Genomic DNA, 14,046 nt, shown 5'->3' on the forward strand with positions numbered 1-14,046 from the left:
TCCAACTCTTACCTTGTGAGTGAAATGATCTGGTTTCTGGATCACCTTACATGATAAGGGACCATAGTATTGGATACTATCCAAGAGATTTTGTCGTCTCTTTCCAAAGAAAAAAAGAGAGGCCTCTGTGCACACTTTTAGAGCCTGAAAGCCTGATCTGAAAAGCTGAAAAATGTAATATAAAGTATAGCTCAAACACGGCTTGCCTTAAGTCATGTCATTTACATGATGAAAACCTACTATTCTGATGTTATTGGTTTTTGTGTTTTTTTAAAAGAAAATATCTTTTATTGATGTAAAGCAAAAACAAAAAAAATTGCAGTAAGAGGCAATTTAATGGAGCCAGGAATTTTATTGAAAGATGCAGATCCCCTGGGCTTGTCTGGAAAATAAGAAACATGTTCAGAGATGATGCGTCCTGCAGGCCTTTGAGGTTCACAAGAGAAGGTCTACCAGGAGGTTTGTCTAGACTGAGAGTTAACCTTCTCGTTTGAAATGAGGAAAATAGCACCAGCATTTTGCTTATGAATGCATAAAGTGTTCTGTGTTTGATTAAGGATGTTGGGTGGGTGGGTGTTTTTAGCTCAGCGACACCACAGAGTGTTGTGCTGTCAAAGAGGAGTACTGTCAAATATGTACAGAAAATAAACAGGAGATGTAATGCAGCAAATGACCTCTAAACATATGAGAGGGTTTAACAACCCTTGGCGTCTTCTTTCCAGAATCCAAGAAACTTTGATTTTTTTTAAAAAAAATACAGGTACGAATGTTGCAGGCCACCCCCGATCTCTGCCGAGTGGTAGCAAACTTCCAGGGGGTTCCAGATACTTACTCAGTGTCTTGTTTCCGTTGGGAATCAAGGTGTGGTGAAGACTGCGGGGTCTTTAAGAAATACCGTTTATTAACACATATTTACACTTGAAGTTTTCAGTGGAGGGAGTGCAGAGTTTACAGCATTTACATTCACACCTCAAGAGGGGCTTGTTCTCCACAGCTGTGCAGCATCAGATTCCAACACATCTCTGTACCTCTGTACCTCTGTACCTCTGTCCCAGGCTGACTTCAGGCTGACCTCTGACCCTCAGACCCTGCATGGAGCCTTGGCTCCACGTTTCTCCTTCCCAAGAACCTTTGCAGAAAACAACTTTTCCCCCTCTGTCTGATGGCACCCCTTATCCAGACCACTGTTTTTTCAAAAGGGCCAATTTTTCCTGTGTGACATCACGCCTCTTGTATCTGCCCCCTCACTGGCAGAGAATCTCTTGCCCTGGTGATGGTTTTTACTGATGTGTTAATGCAGTGGTTCTCAAAAAACTTTCTCTGGGGCACGCTTTTCAGAGTAAAAATTTGCTCACACCTAATTTTTAATTGATAAGAAATATGTTGGAAAACAAAAAGAAACAGCTCCTAGCAGTGCTTGATTTATGACATATAATACAGCTGCTTTGTAATAAAATCATGGGGCATCTAGAAAGCATCAAACCATGCAGCTACATAGGAACACGAGTCATTCCCAAAATATAATATTGATTGTCCTTGAATCTTCCTGGCACACTTGCCATCCTCTCCTGCCACACCCTCTGAGAACCACTATGCTAATGACTTGCTTCCAGCACCTTTTGTCATTTTTAGTACAGCGGCAGCAGGAAGGTAAGTGCTGTGCTATTGCACCAGAAGCGGTTTAGTCATGCTGGCCACATGAACTGGAAAGCTGTCTGTGAACAAATGCCGTCTCCCTCAGCCTGAAAGCGAGATGAGCGCCGCACCTCATAGTCGCCTTTGACTGGACTGAACCATCCAGGGGTCCTTTATCTTTACCTTTACCTATCCCAGGTGAGTCCCTGGCCTGGCATCTTCCCTTCAATACTCCAAATACCAGCTAAATTCTACCCCTTTACTAATTTCTAATATTCACTAAGTCCAGCAGTTATGGGTGCCCTTGCACCCCTAAACTCTGTTACTTTAGATCTGTAACAATACTGTTGGAAGATATTTTTCCTTCCTCCCCTGGTTCCCAGATATATTCACTGATCTGGTTTGCATGACTTAGTAAGCCAAACTATGGTTTCCTGGGATTTGGCTTAGCACAGGGAAGAGGTGGGAATAAGGTGTCCACAGTTCAGTATATATTTAGGCTTAGTTTCAGTAGCAGCAGAGGGCTAGAGCAACTGCCCTCCATTACTGTACAATCTCTTGAATAATAAGCATTCCATTTGAATCCAACTTTAGGCAAAGTTTCACCAGCTTTTGGTTCCATTGTTTGCAATATGAACCTCTTTTGCACAGATCTCATACCCTCCAGCATTTCTCCAATGAAAATAGGGACATCCTATTTAATGCTGATGGTGGTGGTGGTAATTTTATTATTTATTCCACTTACTTTATACCCTTTATAGCCTTACTAAAATCAAGATACACTATGTCCACAGCATTTCCCTGATCCACCAAGTTTGCAATTCCATTAAAAAAAAATCAGATTGGTCTGGCATGACTTATTTTTGAGAAACCCGTGCTGGGTCTTAGTAATCACAGCATCCTTTTCGGTTGAATACCAGGACCTTCCCTGGTATTGATGTCAAGTTCATCAGTTGGTAGTTACCTGAGTCTTCCTCCCCCTCCCCTTTTTTGAAGATGGGGACAACATTTGCCTGCCTCCAGTCAGTAGTGATCTCAGCTGTTCTTTAAAATAATGCATTTAAAGAAAACAAGTGAGGGTCAGCCAAACAATTTTGTTTTTGTGCTCCTTTGTTCAGCACTTCTTTGTTTACATGGCTCTGTATGTAATTGTGTGAGTCTTGATAAAATCATACAAACATTCAGCAGGACCACACCTTGCTTGCCTGGTCCCTGAGTAGTTGCTAGCAGCTCCCCCAAACTCTTTCTTCTGCACTTTGGCCTAAATGCCAGGAAACAAACCCAATAGGCAATAAAACACAATGGCAATTATCATTTTTGCAACCTGTTTCTCCCCAAACAAATGCTCTGTAGAAGAAAAGAACTGCTGAAGCCTTTTAATGAACCGTTTGAACAAACAATGGCTGGGGCCCAGGTGCTTGATCTAACGGGGATGCAAACTCACCAGGCAGTCTTTGCTGGGTGTTTGTTTCCTCTTGCAATTTGTACAGCTGCAGAGGGAGCAAGGGAGAAACAGGCTCCACCAGGAAGCCCTGGCTGTGGGGTAGAGGAATACTACTGTATGTAGCATCTGGGCCAGAGGTACGGCACCCAAAGCAGCTGCTCAAAAATCCAAATGGTCCCACAAACTTTACAAGGTTGGTGACCCTCACCCTGTTCATTTCAATGGGATTTCTACTGACCAGGTGCATTGCTAGGTTCTTAAAGGTCACAGGGCACAGTTTGCACACATTGGTGTGAAATTTCTGTATGCTATTATCTATGTATCGATGACTCTGGGAAATTTTGCCGGCGGATGCTGAGGTCTCACCGTACCCATCTGCCCAATAAGCAAAGTCCAGAAGAATTAAATGGAGGAAAGAGCAGGTCTGCTTCAGAAGACCAAGGGCTCAGGACTCATAAAACAACACCTAACAATTCCCCAGCTATCAGTGCAGAAAGAATGGGGCTGGCTTGCTCTGTTTCATATCATGAGCATTGTTTTTATTTTGTAAAGTGTTGGAACAAGTTTATAAGTTGAAATAAAATATAAGTGTTAGCAACAGGCCTCTTCATTTTTCTTTTCTCCCTCCCTCTTTTCTCTTCTTGTCAGTAGTACTTCAAAAGAATGTAAGCTCTGGTGCTCTGAAACATTCTCTTGTATGTGTGTTTTATGGATTTTCCACTCTCTGATACTTCTCAGCTGAGATCAGGCCACCTAATAGGTTTTGGGAATTGACAGCATTCTGATGCAAGAAACAGACAGAATAAAGTTCCAAGGAGAAAATATGCTTCTTTGCTGCTTATTCATGCGTTTTTAAAAATAGGATGTCTGCATTGTATGGCATCAGCATGAATAGGATGGCCCCGCCTGCTTAATGAATCAGAATGGTGCAAGGTCTTTTTTGGATTAAGTAGGGGAAAGAAGGCATTAAAAACATCCATTAGAATACCAGGACCACACACACACTCTCTCTTCAAAATATCTCAACTTCAAATCAATCAGTAATCAGAACATGGAAACCTCCTGCTTGCGTCCCATTCTGGCACTCAGAAGCAAGGCATGACTTACTCTATATATGTAACTATATGATTAAGAGAGTCATGGAATCGTGATTTGGCTTTAGGTGATATTTGGTTTTCAGGCAGTAGTGGCTAGTCCACTGCAGATGTGCCTGGAGGAAGCAGATTATCTAGATCCTGTTTCTGGTTTCAGGCCCTGGAACACTTTTAACCCTAGAACAGCCTTGGTCACCCTGATTGGTCACCTTTATTGGGAGAGAAACAGCAGGAATGTCATGCTGTTGGTTCTCTGGAATGTCTCAGCAGCTTTTGATACCATTGACCATGGCACCTTTCTGGAACAACTGAGAGTTAGAGGAACTGTATTGCAGTGGTTCCACTTCTACCTGCGGGATGGCTACCACAAAGTCGCCCTAGGGAATGGTTGCTAAGCCCCATGGCTTTGGGGCTGTGAAGTCCTGAAGGGGTCTGTTCTGTCTCCCAAGCTATTCAACTTCTATATGAAACTACTGGGAGCTGTCATCTGGGGGTGTAGAGCACAATGCCATCAGTATATTGATGATGCACAGCTCCATCTCTCCATTCCATCTGAGAGGCCATGAAGATGTTGGACTGGATGGAAGCAGTCAACAAACTGAGACCAAAAAGATGGAGGAGGCACTGTAAGTGTGTGGTGTTGTATCTGGAAAGTAGGTGGATTACCTGCTCTGGGAGAAGTTGTGCTACCCTGGAGTCCCAAGTGGCTTCTGTGGCTAGAAGTGTTTATGCCCCGCTTAGGCTGTTTTGCCAGCCATGACCACCCCCGGAATGGGATAGACTGGCCTCAGTAGCCCATGCTCCAGTGAGAGGGTCTGCCCAATGGGCCACGTAGGCTTCCCTTATGTCCTTACATTCTAGATTGGGCAACAGTGCAGAAGTTGGGCATACTGTAGATATTGGAATAGTTAGCAGCACCAGCCTACACAAGTGTATACCTTCTTCCCCTGATGTTGGCTGGATACAAAGGGCACAATTGTGCACTGAGCCTCTGTATGGGAATGTGCAGATCCTGTTCAGCCCTTCAAGTTTGTTTTGAGTGGCTAAGTTAAGCATCCATTCATGGGTGGGTAGGAAAAGCCTGAGGCTACAGATTATCATGATGTTTTCTAATTGGGACCAAGTTAAAATAGATCTAAATCCCTAGCGCAGACAAAATATGCTCTCATACTTAGTGTCGGATAATAATTATGGTTTCTCATAAAAGCTGCTAATGACAGCTTGCTGTTTTGTGACCCAAGGGAGCATCTACTTTGAGTTGTTTCATGCACACTGCCTAAACAGCTCCAAAGAGACCACCACAATGTTGGGCTGTCTCCTGGCACAGGGAAGTTCTTTTGCTCCATCTGCCTACTAGCATTAAAAAAGAAAGAGGAAAGCATGCAATACGAATAGACAGCCTCCCACCTGCTTTCGGCCAGCCTTCCTCCCTCTCAACCTCTTCCTTTAGTAATGTTTCTCACTTCCTTCAAATTCTTCTTTGGGACAAGTTGTGTGTTACTGGGATAATGTAGCACCCATTTCTGCCCTGGCATGGCTGGATGGCTCTCAGTTCAGTTTGGTAATGTCTTTAGGAATGAATGGTGTCAATTAGCAACTGATTTGAATGCTGCTCAATCCAAACATGTCATTCCACTTACAGCTTGGCAACAGTGAGATCAAAGCACTCACTTAGATATGCAAGAGATGCTAATAAACCTAAAGTGTATGAATTCCTAATTTCCAACTACATGTAGCAGCTGAATTCACAATGCTGAGCCAGTATATTTCGTATTCCACCATTTTGCAAAATGTGATTTCAGCTCTGTGCTGGAGGAAGTGGCCCATCCCTGGAGTACAGATGTGTGAAATAATAATAATAATAATAATAATTTATTATTTATACCCTGCCCATCTGGCTGAGTCTCCCAAGCCACTCTGGGCGGCTCCCAATCGAGTGTTAAAAACAATACAACATTAAATATTAAAAACTTCCCTAGACAGGGCTGCCTTCAGATGTCTTTTAAAGATAGGATAGCTGCTTATTTCCTTCACAGCTGAAGGGAGGGCGTTCCACAGGGCAGGTGCCACTACGGAGAAGGCCCTCTGTCTTGTTCCCTGTAACCTCACTTCTCGCAATGAGGGAACCGCCAGAAGGCCCTCAGCGCTGGATCTCTGTGTCTGGGCTGAAAGATGGGGGTGGAGAAACTCCTTCAGGTATACAGGACTAAGGCCATTTAGGGCTTTAAAGGTCAGCACCAACACTTTGAATTGTGCTTGGAAACGTACTGGGAGCCAATGCAGATCTCTCAGGACCGGTGTTATGTGGTCCCGGCGGCCACTCCCAGTCACCAGTCACCCAGTCACCCGTCTAGCTCCCGCATTCTGGATGACCAATGGCTAGGGATGACAGAAGCTGTAGTTCAGCAGTGTCTGGAAGTCCCAAGGTTGCCCACACCTGCTGTAGTATTTATTAATGAATGAATGTGAATGTGTTGCAGATTTCCAATGGTTCTCCCGTGGATATCTCATTTTAAAAGTGGTGCCTGATTCAAGTGTTCATGAAACACATGGCCTCTGCCCCAGAAGCCATTTCCCCATGTTAGAAATGCATAGGGTTGCCGATAATAATAATAATAATAATAATAATAATAATAATAATAATTGTTATTGTTGTTGTTATTTCTACACCCCGCCCATCTGTTTTAGGACCAGCTTTTTCTGGGTGTAGTCATATAGCACAATCACTGTACGTAAAATAAGGTTGTAGGAACTAAATTTATGACTGCAATATCACATGCTTTCCCTGCCTTTCTGTTGATTTATTTTCAACTCTATCATTCCAGGAAGCTGTGTGGTGCAATAACCCCAAGTCTGTGGGTGGGGAACCCATAAAATAATTCACCACTACCGTATTTCCATTCTCGAATGGGTGGAGGGTGTTACTATAAATAGGTGGGGGAAAGCAACTTCTCTTATTTCTCACGTCTGTAGGTTTCATTGTCAAGCGATGAGGGGAAAACAATGATGGATGTGGAGGACTTTCCTGTGAATAAAATGGAGAGAAAGACGGGGAGAAAAATAAATATAGAGAGAGACTGAACTCTTGAATTAAAACCATGTGATTTCGGCCTTACTTGAATCCACCATTATGGGAGAGCGTTCCAGGCCTATGTGACAGCAAATATATTCAAGAGGGAGCGCCTTTTAATCCCCTGAAAATATTTGCTCCAACTGCTATGATGTCCTTGGGAAGGCTGCAATGGAAGCATCTCCTATGGCATGGGAGACTGTGATGGGGAATGAATTGAGGATGCATGTATGCATGTATGCCCCACCCACTGCTGGCTCTAGCCACGCCCACTGGCATGTGACTCCTGCCTGCCCTTCCATCACTGCATGTGACCCTGGGGGGGGGGGGATGGTTGCTCACCCCCTCCTATGCAATTCTTCTGAGCCCCTGTGATTTCTCCCACAAATAAACCCTATAGAGTGGGTGGTGACTGTAGTTCAGACTTCGCCACAAGCTTCATCAACATTACAAAGAGATAAAAGAACTTAATTATTACTATTATTTATTAAATTTGTATACCACCCTTCATCCACAGATCTTAGGGTGGTTCACAACATAAAATTACTATATAAAACCCACAAAATGCATAGTACCATTAAGAACAACAAACCAATAATCCCCCCCTCCCACAACACATTTAAGATGATAATCAGCCAAGTCTAGCTGAAGAGGAACATTTTTGTCTGGCACCTAAAGGCACCAGATGAACCTCCCTGGGGAAAGCATTCCACGAATGGGGGGCCACTGCAGAAAAGGCCTGCTCTCATACCCTCCAACATTTCACCGATGAAAATAGAGACGTCCCATTCCATAATGATTATTTTACTATTTATACCCCACACATCTTATTAGGTTGCCCCAGTATTCTGGGCAGCTTCCAAAGTATATAAAAACATAATAAAACATTAAACATTTAAAAAACTGGTTTGCCTTCAGACTGCTCGGGGGTTGGATAACTCCATACCCTCCAACATTTATCCAATGAAAATGGGGACATTCTAAGGAAATGTATCTTAAGACAGCATCTTAAAAAGCAGAGACATCACCTTGCCAACAAAGGTCCGTATAGTGAAAGCTATGGTTTTCCCAGTAGTGATATATGGAAGTGAGAGCTGGACCATAAAGAAAAGGCTGATTGCCGAAGAATTGATGCTTTTGAATTATGGTGCTGGAGGAGACTCTTGAGAGTCCCATGGACTGCAAGAAGATCAAACCTATCCATTCTGAAGGAAATCAGCCCTGAGTGCTCACTGGAAGGACAGATCCTGAAGCTGAGGCTCCATTACTTTGGCCACCTCATGAGAAGAGAAGACTCCCTGGAAAAGACCCTGATGTTGGGAAAGATGGAGGGCAGAAGGAGAAGGGGACGACAGAGGACGAGATGGTTGGACAGTGTTCTCGAAGCTACCAGCATGAGTCTGACCAAACTGCGGGAGGCAGTGGAAGACAGGAGTGCCTGGCGTGCTCTGGTCCATGGGGTCACAAAGAGTCGGACACGACTAAATGACTAAACTACTACAACAAGGAAATGCGGGACATTCTGGGCTCAAATCAGAAACTGGGATGGCTTCTCTAAATTAGGGATGTCCCTGAAAAATAGGGATGCTTGGAGGGTCTGTATTCTTTGTTGCCACCCTCCAGACCTCTTGTTGAGGAGGCACATGAGGAAGGGCTTCAGAGGATGATCTCAGGGTCTGCATAGGTTCACTTCAGTGGCGTAGGGGGGGCCGGCCGCACCGGGCGCAACATCTGGGGGTTAGGGTTAGGGTGCGCAAATCCACGGGTTAGTGGGCGCAAATCCATGGGTTAGGGGGCGCAAATCCACGGGTTAGGGGGCGCAAATTACTTGCCTTGCCCCGGGTGCTGACAACCCACGCTACGCCACTGGTTCACTTTTCTGCTCTGTAATATAAGGAGGGGCATTCTAAAATCCCTAGCAGGTTTCCTATATTCTTTTGCAGAATCCTAGATCAATATTCTTTACTATGGTGTTTGAAACAAGAATATCAGAACTAAGCAGCCAAGCCTCAGCAGAGAGTCAGAATGGTGTGACCATCTTTGAGCACCAGAAAGGTCATGCTTTCATAGCGTCGGTCACTTCCTTTCACAGTACAATATGATTGTGAATGTGAAGGAAAATGTTTATTATCCTGTTGTATATTCCCACCTCTTCCTCCCTCGTTTTCTCTTTGTGTGCTTTTTGAATATAGCATAAAGTAGCAAGGTAGAAAAACCATAAATTAAAAAAAAGAGAGAGGAAGGGATCTGTTTCCTGCATTGTTAACTTTGAACTATGTGTCTGCTTCATAAAATGAATGTGCATTTCAGAAGCCCTGGGAAAAGGTCAGCAGATACTTCAGGGGTTGAAATGCTTATTTGCACTGAATCCCTTTTTGCTGTATGTCGCTGCCTTTTGCTGAAGGGAGAGACAGGAAACTGTCTATATGGAAGATAAGAAAATGGGAATAGGATGGAGCAGGTTACAGAGATTTTAGGGTGCAGAGATTTCTGGAGCTTAAATGTTACAGAACGTATTGAGGAAATATTTATAAGCAGGCTAGGAAGGTCAGAAGGTTTAGACTGAAGCTGCAATTTTATACACACTCAATGGGAGCAAGTTCCATTGCATTCTGTGCGGCTACCTTTTGAAGTGAACAGGGATAGGATTGCACTGTTTATTTAGAACTTAAAACAATCCACTAAAACACACCAAGCACCATTTTAAAAAAGTTATCACCTACCACATCTAATGAGGCTAAGGAAGGCCTGAGTAGAAATTTACAACATACATAGAAAAGAACTATACACAAATAAAGACACTCACGGGACTTAAATAGACCTCATAATCATTCATTTTGGATTTAAGAACATTGAACAAATATATTACAACAATTGAAGGATGTATATTTAATGAAATTTTGAGTAGTATTATGCCATAGTATTAAGTACACATAGAATGTAAACATGACAAATGCGTAAATATAGAGAAACCAGAAGAAGGAGGAAGGGAAGTACAAACTTGTTTAGGGTTAAAGTATTAAGGTTAAAAGGAATAAGGTATGTATTATGTATTATGATGGTGAGATTTGTAAAATCTGTAAAACCAATAAAGATCATTAAAAAAAGAAAGGAAAGCCTGAGTAAGCAGGTAAGTTTTTAAAAATTGAAGACATATCAGTTCTGTCAGCGCCTACTGGATTTCCAGGAGGGGACTGTACCATAAGGTAGGTGCTGCCACATAGAGAGTAAGATCTGTGCTTTTACTATGTATGCTTTTATATAAGGATTTGTGGAATTTGGAAGTACAAGATGCTGGTCAGCAACAAATTTTGTTTTATATGCTGTAATGGCTTACTATGTATTCATAGTATTGTTCTTTATATTTTCTAATTGATGTTGATTTATCATGGATGAATTTGGTGTGGTAATAAATGCTGTCATGTAAATATTAATAACTCCACAGTTATGTTTTGTTGAACATAAGTATGCACTTTATCATTATGCACATTACCTATTAATGTAATTTTGGGAAAAAATGATTAAAAAAAAATCATAGAAAGGCAGCCTGGATAGTTATCATGACAATTTTATCTCCCTACCTTAATGTTGGGGCCATTTCTGAGACTTCTGTATAAGACAAGCTATTTAACAAACAAAAGTTGCCATATATTTGGGGGGGGGGGGTGAAAGGTGATCCATAATAGTATTTTTTTCTCCATTACAGTAACACAGTAGAGAAAAGGTGGGATATAAAAATAATATGTAATTAAACAACCTGCAGCTAACACTACTATTACTCCTTTTATAACTTTCATCTCATACTGATCAACTTTTTTTTTATTTAAATGGGAGTAAGAGAATTTCATTGTAATAATGACATTGTCTCTCCCTCCCTCCCTCCCTCCCCCCCAATTCATGCAAAAAATTGCAGAATAAGAATTTTTTTGAAGTTCAAAAGTTGCTACGAAAATAATTGCCTCAATGCCGTGAGTCGTGTTCTTGTGCCATAAAAAGAGCTGCAAGGTCCAGCCATTTTGATCCCCTTAATATTTACTGCAGTTGTTTTCAACCAGTGTGCCATGGCACCCTGGGGTGCCTTGAATGATGGTCAGGGGGGCCACCCTGGCCTCTGTCCCTCTTTCCTTCCCTCCCTCCTCTGATGCCCTCTTGCATCTCTGCCTCCCAAAGGCTTGCACAGCTGTTTGTTGCAACAGCCCTGACTACAAGCCCCCCAGGCAAATCCTGCCCCTGGGGCTGGATAGGGGGTGCTTGCCAGGTCCCTGTGGGGCAATGTGAGGAGGCACCTCTCTTTGGGGCAGGGGGTGGGCAGCTCAGAGACCAGGGTGTTCGAAAAAGGGTGAGAGGCTGCCAGCTCTGCAGCCAAGGGGTGACATAACTGGGCTCCTGAGCCCCACAGGGGTGCCGCAGAAAGAATGTACAGTGGTACCTCAGGTACACTCCATTGTCTTTCGAGATACAGTGGTACCTTGGGTTATAGACGCTTCAGGTTACAGACTCCGCTAACCCAGAAATAGTGCTTCAGGTTAAGAACTTTGCTTCAGGATGAGAACAAAAATCATGCTTTGGTGGCACGGCGGCAGCAGGAGGCCCCAATAGCTAAAGTGGTGCTTCAGGTTAAGAACAATTTCAGGTTAAGAACGGACCTCCGGAACGAATTAAGTACTTAACCCGAGGTACCACTGTAGTTGGTCAAGGGAGCCATGGACTCAAAAAAGTTGAAAACTTCTGATTTACTGAAACACTTCGGCAAAGCTGCTTTGATAAATAGTACCACTAGATTTCATGATTGCCTTCCATTGGGGCAGTTCCCAAGGGGCTCTGCCATTAGAGAATGAGAATGAAAAGCCTGCAATGGTGGTATTGTCAAACAAGAAAGCTAAATGAGGTCAGCCAATGAAGCAGCAACAGGGATCCTTTGGAGGATGAGTGATCATCACTAACCATATGAATGGGAAGCAGAGAGAAAAAGACAAGCTTGACCTTTCTGTCAGACCCTGAAGCAGCCATACACACAGGAAAGCATGGTCACCAGAGGAGAAAAAAGTCAGACACCATTGTAACTCCAAGGTCATTAAACACAGACAAACACAAAACAAAAGTGTTTATAAGTATCTCTTCTCTACCAAATGGAAGCAGCACTACAGTAAAGCAAAGATTTACTCAGGGCTGGTCCAAAACATTTTGCTGCCTGAAGTGAAGAAAAGATGGTGCCTCCCCACCCCCCTCTTAAGTACAAAAGCCTGCCAGGCTACAGTTGAATTTTGCTTTGACACTGACAATGAGATGATATCCTCCACCTAGCTTAGGAGGCACAGGCCAGGTGCATGGCACACACAGCTTGGTCAGCTCCTTGCGCCTGAGTATCTGCTGCCTGAGACAGCTGCTTCACCCTGCCTCATGGCAGGACTGGCCCCAGATGTACCATCCCCTCAGGGAGTTTTGGAATCCGAAAGATGTCCTAAATGACATTGCTGTTGCTGTGAAAATGGACCGATACTGGTGGCTGATGGGAGGTTTTGCTTCTGCACATGAGTTTGACAAATCGCTCTGAGCTGAAGCAATCCGTCCTCACCCACCCTAGAACATTGAGTTCATGAAACATCGTACCCTGACCTGTTCTTAATGCATGGTTGACCACATCTATGAATGCAATGGTTATGCCCTTTTAAGTTTTGCTATATCAATCACTAGGTTTTCATACCTGTCCAACTCTGTGTTCTTTTCCCAACCTTTAATCTATTGATGATTAATGCTTATATGCAACTCTTGCATATGATTTGTGTTAACCAATCAGCAACAAGCACATACGTGGCAATGCTGTAATACTCAATAAAAGGGACTCTCTGAGACATGCTCGAGAGATGCCTCCTGTATGACATTGTCACTCATCTGTCGTTTATTCCAACCCAACAGGTGGCCACCTATCACATGGAAATAATAGGAGGTGACATCCCTGAGTGGTCTCTATCTGCTAGCACACAACTGTGTTATTGTCATACCATATTAAGTTAAGTTTGCAACTCTTGAACCTTCACATATGGCACACCTTTATCTGCCTTCCAGGGCAGACTCAAAGAAACAGGGATAGATCGCTCAGTTGGTAGTACATGAGACTCTTAATCTCAGGGTTGTGGGTTCAAGCCCCACATTGGGCAAAATATTCCTGCAACTCTACAATTCTATGATTCTAACAAAAATAAAGGTTTATAACATATCTGTGATTCTGACCCAAAGGCACAAGTAGCAATCAAATACTGTACTCATATCAGAGTTAACTGCACTTTTTCAACCTTTGTGACATCTTTCCTTTTCTCTCTGCTAATTTACTAAATCTTCAGCAGCTTGCATGTATTCTTGGTTGAAGAAATTTGGGGTACAGGTTGCAAGTGATATTTTCAGGTATAGTAATCCTTCATTTTACCGGGGGTGGTAGCTCCAAGGGTTATTATGCATATACATGAAAATTGTGTATAGTCAGACCCTTGGAGCTGTCCCACAGGCAGCAGCTCCAAAAGCTTAAAATGGGTATAGGCAAACTCGGCCCTCCAGATGTTTTGAGACTACAATTCCCATCATCCTTGACCACTGGGCCTGTTAGCTAGGGATGATGGGAGTTGTAGTCCCATAACATCTGGAGGGCCAGGTTTGCCCATCGGCTCTGGAAGGCTAGGGGTGATTGCACAGGATCTCACAGGAACTTGGATTGTTCCATTATGAGATCTCGCAAGAGTATCCCAGAGCCTTCCAGAGCTGGTGCTTGCCCAACAAGCAAGTGGGAGATCTTGAAAGTTCTTTTCACA

At 43.2% G+C, this 14,046-nt stretch overlaps 1 long non-coding RNA gene across 1 annotated transcript in view; it reads left to right on the forward strand.

Annotated features, from left to right (window-relative positions):
* LOC310681710 overlaps positions 1–535 on the forward strand; it is a 53,293-nt gene extending 52,758 nt beyond the window's left edge. The window contains exon 4 of the long non-coding RNA XR_014513538.1: positions 362–535. This is a non-coding gene — a long non-coding RNA (uncharacterized lncRNA). The remainder of the gene's footprint in view (positions 1–361) is intronic.
* Positions 536–14,046: the final 13,511 nt, after the last annotated feature.

Source organism: Podarcis tiliguerta (assembly GCF_965153285.1).
Source record: "Podarcis tiliguerta genome assembly, chromosome: 7".
Classification (NCBI taxonomy): domain Eukaryota; kingdom Metazoa; phylum Chordata; class Lepidosauria; order Squamata; family Lacertidae; genus Podarcis; species Podarcis tiliguerta.